Below are 9,016 nucleotides of genomic sequence, written 5' to 3' on the forward strand. Positions count from 1 at the left end.
GATCAGCAAACAGAGGACACGGAGCCACTGCAAACCCGAGCGAGGTCCTCCAGAGCCTTCTGTGCGGGACAATCCTCACCCAAACCGTCCTCGCGTCCCTGCTGCTCTGTCTTCTCCCCTAACCCATCCCGACCGCTGGGGGACGTCCAGGTCCAGGGCGCAGCCTCCCTCCCTCCCGCCCCAGCACCCGCTCTGCCTCACTCTGGCGGAGGCCCGGGCCCCTCCGATGACCGTGATCTCTGAGGCGGAGCAGGCTGCCCTGCGGAACGTTCCACCTCCAGGGCTCGTCTCCTTGGTTCTCGTGTGAAGTTGGCTCCTGGGTCCCCTGGCTCCCGGGGAAGGAGTCGCAGGTGTTGGGGGTGAGAAAGCCTCGTGGGAGATGCTGGTCTGTCACAGGCATCGCCCCGGAGCCACGCACAGCTCGTGAGTGACGCCGCGCGAGGCTGACCCCTTCGCCCAGGGCCGGGCCCAGGGTCTTCCGAGAGAGACCGGCCCTCTGAGCGCCTTGCTCTCCTCCGGACACGGACCTAAGGCCCGCCCCCCCCACCCCAGTGGGCAGAGCACCCCCTCCCTCGGGGCCCCTTTGGAGCTTCTGCTCAGCCTGGGGCGGGACCTGTCACTGGTCTCCAGGACACCGAGGCTCCATGTGGGAGTGCCTAGAGCTGGACGCGCCCGGCCTCTGTCTCCAGGTCTCCCCTCCCCACCCCCTGCCTGCCCGGCTCTGCCGCCCCTCTCCATCCGGGAGGCCTGGGCGTCTCTGGCCCTGGAGTCCTCCGGGCCCAGCCTGTGGGTGAAGCCTGGGGCACGCCCTCGCTCAGGGCTGGGGCAGGAGGGCACCGCTGCCGGGTCCCAGAATGCACCAGCTCAGCTGGGCTTGGGGTTCCCTCTGGGAGTGAGGGGCCCTTTGCAGGTAGCGAAGGACGGAGGGGGCTCTGGGCTCGGGAGGCCGGCTGTGGCTCCCCCGCGCAGACACCTGCGTGGGGCTGGGAGTGAACTGGGTGTTGGGGACTTTGCAGAGCAGCCGGCTCTGGACGCACGGCCGGACGGGGCAGAGCTAGGACTTGAATGCCGGACCCAGGTCCCCAGCCCAGGGCCCCTCCCGTTGCACCCCATCTCCCCGGACCATCCTGGGGAGGGCCCCGCTCACCTACAGTCCCCAGCCCCGCCCCCCCCCCCGCAGGCCTGGCGAGGTGGGGAGAGGCCTGAGAGCCGGGCCGCTCGGTGCTCCACCGACAGCCATGCTGACTGCTGGCGCCCAGCGGCACTGACGTGGGGGACCCAGAGGTGAGAGACGGGTTGGAATCGGGTGGAATTGTTTTCATACCTGGGCTCGGCGACTCAGCCGTTGTGGAACCTCGGACAAGTCTCTTGACCTCTCTTCACCCCCACATCTGGGTGATAAGGCTCCGCCTTAGCTTCATTGAGAGAGGAAATGCATGCGAGTGCTTCATACCCGGGGCCTCCTGCACGCCCCCTACTGGGGACCGAGCCCGCAACCCGGGCACGTGCCCTTGACCGGAATCGAACCCGGGACCCTTCAGTCCGCAGGCCGACGCTCTATCCACTGAGCCACACCGGCCAGGGCGAGCCCACGCGTGTACTCTGTGCGGGCTCCACACCAGGCGCTTCACACAAATTAACCCGTGCGATCTGCCCGACAGAGGTGGGTACTATTATTACCATCCTCCTTTCACAGACGGGGTACCCGAGGCCCAGAGAGGGGAAGCGCCCTGTCCCAGGCCACCCAGCTTGTCAGTGGTGGAGTTGGGTTTCAAACCCAGCAGGTCCCCGAATACCCTGTTCTGTGGCCACTGCGCTCAGACGAAGGCCTGGCCGGACCCTCCCACACTCAGGGCCGCCACTGGCCCTCTGTTTGGACACGCCTCCCCCTGGTGCCGGGCCCCGAATGCCCTCTGGGACCAAAGAGCTGGTGTGTCTGTCCAAAGCGCAGACTGAGAAGGTGTGGCAGGCAGTGGGGGCCACGGTCACGCCACGTAACAGAGAATCCCCACACTGGGCGGCTTCGAGCGACAGTCGCGTATCCCGAGCCGCTGGGCCTGCAGCTGGGTGGGGCGTGGCTATGAGGCTCCGCTCCAGGCAGCAGCGCAGGGGCTCGGCTCGTCCTGGGCCCCCCGGGAGGGACAGCCGTCCCCGGGGACCCGTTCCCCAGTGGCTACGGCAGACGGGCCAGGGGACAAGCTCAGCCCCGCTGACCACATACCCACTGGCCGCAGCGAGTCACGTGACCGAGCTCGCAGTCTAGAGCAGGGAGTGAGTGCACCTCACCCCCCAGGAGGCCGGCCGGGGGCGCCCCGCTATCAGCCATGAAGGGCGGGATGAGATCTTGCCCCTCACGGCAGGGAAGGCAGGCGCCGGCTGGGGACTGGGCCCGGGGCCGGAATCCCGGCTGCGATCCCTCAGGAGCCGAGTCCCGGGCCACTGGCAGTTTTGGAAATTCCCGGCGTGTGAAAAAGAAACAAGACATGCTACCTCGGCTTACCACGATTGCGGCATCATTTGCTAGAAGTTTCCTTTGAACAAATCCACGCGTTGAGCGCACACACCAATGGCTGAGCCATGCAATCACGCCACTCACAAGAAAATGACAGGATTTAGTAAAATTACTGCTGCCCGGCCGGCGTGGCTCAGGGGTTGAGCATCGACCTCTGTATGAACCAGGAGGTCACAGTTCAATTCCCCCGTCAGGGCACATGCCCGGGTTTTGTGCTTGATCCCCAGCGGGGGCCGAGCTGGCACGCCTCGGGCAGCGGGGCCAGCAGGGGGCACTGTGCGCCGGTTCCTGCCGGGCGGGCTCTGTCCCTGGGCGGAGGGCTTCCGTGGGACAGAAGGCCCGCGCCGGCCCCGGAGTCGTCAGGGAGAACTGGGAAGTGGCTGTGAAATGCGGATGCCGGGCCCCACCACCGAATGTCTGCTTCCTGGGACGTGGGCAGCCCCCGGCCCGCGTGCTTTTCCAGAACTCCGGGTGTGGTTCCGACGTGCAGCCCCGGGGTCCGAGCCCCTGGGCTGCGGGGCCGGCGGCCTCAGCCCGCTGTGCGAGTGGCTGTGAGGGGAGGCGTACGGCCTGCTTTCGAGAGAGGCCCTTCCTCATTCCCGGGAGAGCGCTGGGAACGCGTCTCTTCTGTGGACACGAACGGGCAGCGCACTGCCGGGCGGCTGCCGACGGCCATCTCGCAGCCACGAGGGCAGCCACGGGGGCCAAAGGGGATGCCGAGGAAGGCAGAGGCTCGGCCAGAGCCTGGATCTCGCCGTACCTGCCGCCCACCAACCTTCCGTCGCTCACGCCCATACCCTCTCCTCGAGCGTAAGCGGCTCCGCTTTGTGTCACTGGCACCTGCGGGCGTCGGATGATGGAAGCGCTCGGTACCCGGCTGCCGGGAGGGCCAGGAGAGACGCCCCGTGCGGTGCTCAGTGCAGCCCTGGCCCGTGTGAGCCCCATAACCCTTCGCCGCCACTCGTCACCGCTGGGAGGAGCGCGGGCTGCCTGGGAGAGGATCCCAGGGCCTGCTGCGTCTGCCCACCGGGACGGACGTTTCCTGCATCCATTTCCCCCGTAAGGCCCCGTCTCCGCCAGATGCAAAGGAAGAAGTAATCGCATTATCTGATTAAAGTATTCCGGCCCCAACGCACCCGCAGCTCCGGCTTAAGCCACCAGCGCAGATCTGTGTGGCTAAGAGGCTTACCACCCCAAGAACGGAAATAATCAGGCCGGCGGGGGCGGGGGGCCATTAATGAAATAAATGCTTACTACGGGCCTACTATGTGCGGGGCACGGTGCCAGGCCAAGTGGCTGAGGCGGCCCCGGGGTCTCGGCCGCCAACAGAAAGCCCGAGGGGTCTTTGAGAAGGGAGGGACCCCTGGTGCTTACGTACGGCCTCTTCCACACACCCGGGCCGGTACAGTGGGGGTTGACGCCCCCCGAGACGGGCCAAGGCTTCACCCCTGAGCGGAAGCACCAGGCAGACAAAGATGGGTGGGTGCAGCCCCAGGAGCTGCCCGGACACCCGGAGCCACCCACCGCGGTCACCGAGCCTCCACTCGGCGCGCCTCCCCACGCCCCGCGGCTGGAGGAGCAGGAGTGGAAGCCGCTGTTTTGTGCGTGGAGTGCTGGGCAGTGTGATTTTTTGCCCGGGCGACACAGTCCCGTGGCTCACAAACCGAAACAGCGTGAAGAGGCAGAGCCGGAGGAGCAGCCTCCCTCCCCACCCCTGTCCTGGGCACCCCGGTTCCCCGTCTCCACAGGAAGCCACTGCTTTCGCTTCTCCGTGGGCAGTGGCTGCTGGGCCGCTCGTCATCCGCTCCGGACTGGCTGGTAAGCCTTGTGTCGCCTGCCTCCCAGCACCGTTGTGATAAAGTACAAGCAGACACCACACCTGTGTCCCCGGTTCCTCTCTTTCTTATGCGGCAGTCACCATCTAAATACACTGTCCTGAGCCGTGGTCTTTTCCTTAAAAACTAGAGGCCCGGTGCACAAAGTTCATGCACAGGTCGGGTTCCCAGGCCTGGCTGGCGATCAGGGTCGATGGGAGCCTTCCTTCATCCCACACTGCCCCCTGGTGGCCAGCACACATCATAGCAAGCGATCAAACTCCCGGTCTCCTGGTTGGACTCCTGAGGGGACACTTTGTATGTTATTAGCCTTTTATATGTATAGATGGTACATATCTCCCTGCTCTTCCCCTTGTGGTGTAGCGTGCTTTCTTGCTATTTTTTACAGCGGTATAATACTCCTCCCAAAGTTTGTTTTTCCAGTCCTGTGGAGAGCGGCTACAGCGTTTGGACAGGTTCAAGCCTTGGACTGATGAGAGGGCACAGTCCTCTCGTGGCCACGTGCAAGTCCCAGCCTGGAGGGCAGAGCCCTCCCAGCACGATGATAGCCAACAGCTGGAGTTGTCAGCGTGAACCTATGGTCCGAACACGTGGCCCCAGGTGCCTGAGTGATACAGGCTGCAGGCAAACAAAGCTGGATCAGGTGCATGTAATTGAGGAGGATCGAAACCCACGAGAACGCTGTAAACATCTTGACCAGCCCTCACTGTGCCTCGTGGCATCGGCTATAAAATAAAGACCCGGCTTGTAGTCCGTGGTGCTGTCGCTCGCTCTCCATCAGAGAGGCTCTCCATCAGAGAGGACAGCGTCCCACCGAGACCCAGCTTTCATTCTCTTGTCTGTCTGTTCTCCATCCTTCACCGCCCCCCTCAGGGTCACCCTTGGCCGTGCACAACTCTACCCAGAGGACAACAGGTAGACTCGGGACAAAACATAGAGGCTAGAGGGAGGCTAGTGGGGAGTGGCTGACAGTGAGCACAAGGTTTCTTTTGTGGTGCACTATGATAGTGGGGACGATTGGGCAAAGGTGTGAATATACTAGAACCCGCTGAACCTTAACTTTAAAGGGAGGACCTTCATCCAATGAATACGTAACAAAAGGCAACTGAGAAGGCCTGGGCGCAGCGGGAGGGAGGAGCCTCTGAGTGAGGCCTAGCACCAGCAGAATCAAGTTTAATCTCCGTGCCACGGCCCGAAGGTCCTCCCGCCCTCGATGCACGTGGGAGGCACCTGGGAAGCTGTAGGCCCTCAGGCCCAGGCTGCGCCCAGACCAGGTGAGTTCCGAGAGCCCACTGCAGCTGGCTGGAAACAGGGTCTTAAAAAAGCAGCAGCAAACATCACACAAAGCAAAACAGGAGGCCTGACCCCGAGGGGCTCGGAGGCCCGAGGGGGGAGCCAGTGCACTGGGGACGTCGCTGCTGCCCCACGAGACAGACTCATTGCCTCGTGCACAGGAGCGTGGGCTCCGAGCGGGGAGGCCTGGGCTCACCTGGACCCCCGGAGCGTCAGCTTCCCGTCCCCCCCCCGCCCGCTGTACCTGTTCCTCAGATCGGGAGACCCCTTATGCACGGGGCCTCTCCCGGTGGCTGGAACATCGCACACACTTCCTTTAACAAGCATCCGGGGGTCTCCAATGCACTTGGAGAGTCGCTAGGGAGCATGACCCCTGACTCAAGAACCCGCCCTTTTATGCCTTTAACAATGACGATTATTTAAAACTCGTACTCCCTCCAGGGGCTCTGAGGGGCACTGCTTCCCCAAGGCCGATGCAGAGAGCGAGACCAGGAGAGGGGTGTCTGGTCCCAGGTCCCCTGACGGACCCCCAAGGTTTTTTTCTTTGGGGACGTATGTGGGGCCCTATGAGTGGGACGGCCCAGCCTCTCTGGTGTGGGCGTCACCTCCTCCCGGCTCCACGGCACCTCCTCGCCAAGCCCTGGCACTGAGCCGGGCTGGAGGACTGCTGGCTGAGCCAGGGCGGGGCGTCCCAGAGCCCCTCTCCAGGTGTGAGTTCGCTAGGGAGGGTGCAGTCCCTGGAGTGGCCACTAGAGGTCTCTATGCTCCGTCAAATGGCTGCTCCCGGCTCCCCGGGCTCCCCTGGCATCGGATAACGAAACCAGAGGAGAAGGGTCCGGCTGGAGCCCCTGCTAGATGGTGACTGGGATGGGACATGCCCTGGCCTCCAGGAAGCCACCGGTGCCCCCCCGCCCCCCGCTCGCCCCTGGGGCTGGGTCCCGGGTCCCTGTGAGGACCAGCTGCTGAAACTGCCCAGCACAATGTGGGCGCAAGGAGCTGGGGAGGGGGATGGGGGTTCACAGTGTTTGAGCACCTACTCTGTGCTAACCTGCACCAGCTCAGAATTCTCCTTCATTCCCACAGCGCAGCTCAGAGAAGTGACGTGACCGGCACTGGGGGGGCTGAGGGGCTGGGGGTGCAGCCTGACTCTGCCGGGTTCCAAGGCCTGTGCTCTCATCACCCCTGGGCACCTGGCCTCTGGAGGGACCCACTGTCCCCCGGTCCTCCCTCCCCCACCCCCCCACACACACACTCACACTCACTCGCTCACAGGATCACACTGTATACTCACTCGGACACACACGTGGCCGCTCCCACCCAGACTCTGAGCCCCACCGGGATTTGCTGCTCGGAGTCCCTCCAACCAGGGCTCTGGGCGTGGAGGGTTCACACCTCAAACCCGCGGCTCTGCCCCGATCTTCTGGATCCCAGGAGACCCCGTGCTTTGTCTTAAGCGAAGGTTCGTTTATGTTTCTTCCTGTTTTGACAGGAGCAGCTGGCGCCATTGCAGAAAGCACAGAGGAGGCGAGAGGATGGAGAGTCTCCCGCCCTCTCCTCCGGGCAGAGCCCCAGCCCCGCTTTCCCTAGCACCCTAGCCCTGTCCCTCCAGCAGCCAGCGGGGAACGTCTCCCTGAGCCCGGCCAGCCCAGAGGAGGGGCCTCCCGGGTGTGAGGCCCTCCCGGGTGTCTGCCCGCAGCTGCAGGGTGGGTGACGGTCAGGCTATTTGAACTCTGGCTTGTGGCCCTCTGGTGTGGGGAGCCCGCGAAAGCCCCGCCCCCTCCTGCCTGGCCAACAGGGGGCCTGGGGGCGCCGCAGCCACCTGCCCCGCCTCCGCTCCACCAGCTCGGGGCCCAGCTTCCGCGCCCACTGCCTCCTGGTCCGACAACAGTAGCCGAGCCTGCCACCTCCGTGTCCAGGTGCCGCCCGCTCCCTGCCCCGTGCGCCGCGGGGCCCGGAGGGTCCCTTCCCGTCTCTCCCCACGTGCTCAGCTCCCTGCGTGTCCCGCCCGGGCTGCGCTGGCGGCTCCGGGGACCTGGTCCATCCGGGCCGGTGATGACCGGGAGGACAGCCCAGGCAGAGGGGCTGCCGCTGCCGGGGGGGGGGGGGGGGGGGGCACGGGCGGCTGGGGGTGGGTGGACCGGCCAGCGCTCTGAGACCCGCCCGCTCAGTTGACGTGCTCAGCCTTGAGCCTCAGCTCCCACATCTACAAAATGCGGCCGAGGAAGCAGGCCGCCGCCGTGGACGCAGGGTCTGGGAGCACACGGTCCTGAGCTCAGGCCCAGGCCCAGCTCTCAGTGGCCACAGGACCTCGGCAGGTCACAAATCTGAACTTCAGCGTCCTGTCTGTGTAGACATCAGGAACGCGGTATCCAGCCGCAGCCGGTGTGGCTCAGTGGGTAGAGCGCCGGGCTGCGGACTGAAGGCTCCCGGGTTCGATTCCAGGTCTGGACACATGCCCAGGTTGTGGGCTCAGTCCCCAGCAGGGGGCGTGCAGGAGGCAGCTGGTCAATGATAGTCTGTCATCGTTAATGTTCCTCTCTCCCTCTCCCTTCCTTTCTGAAATCAATAAATATACAATGAGTGGCCAGATTATTATCTCTGAATGCATAATAATCTGGCCACTCAGTGTGTGTGTGTGTATATATATACAGTAGAGGCCCGGTGCATGAATTAGAGGCTCAGTGTGTGTGTGTTGTGTGTATGTATGTGTATGTGTATATATATAATATATATAATTAGAGGCCCGGTGCATGAATTCGTGCATGGGTGGGGTCCGGCCAGCCTGGCCAGGGGGAGGGGACATGGGCAGTTGGCCGGCCTGCCTGCTGGTCGAACTCCTGGTCGAGGGGACAATTTGCATGTTAGCCTTTTATTATCTAGGATATACACTGAGTGGCCAGATGATTATGCATTCAGAGATCATCATCATCTGGCCACTCCGTGTACATTTAAAAAAAGAAGAAGAACGGGGTATCCAGGTAAGGACTCAAGCCCGGCAGACAGACTCAGCCCCAGTCCAGCACCCGTTAGCTGTGGGGCCTCACCCACGTCACTTCCCTCCTTTCCCCATCCACCCAGTGTGGGTGACACCGGCCCCTCAGGGGGCCCTGGGCGGATGGGGCCCCTGCACGCCGAAGAGTCCGTTGTGCGAGAGGCAGGTGAAGAGCCGGAGGGTCACAGCAGGACGAGCCCACTTGGCGAGGCCACGGGGGTGAAGTGTATGTTATATGTGGCTGGTTTGTTTTTACCACAATTTGAAAAATATAGATTGGGGCCCTGACCCCTTAGGCTTGTCTGGGAGAGCCTAGGGATCTATTTTTTAAAATATATATTTTTATTGATTTCAGAGGAAGGGAAAGGGAGGGAGAGATAGAAA

The sequence above is a fragment of the Eptesicus fuscus genome, chromosome 13, assembly GCF_027574615.1.
Source record: "Eptesicus fuscus isolate TK198812 chromosome 13, DD_ASM_mEF_20220401, whole genome shotgun sequence".
NCBI lineage: Eukaryota > Metazoa > Chordata > Mammalia > Chiroptera > Vespertilionidae > Eptesicus > Eptesicus fuscus.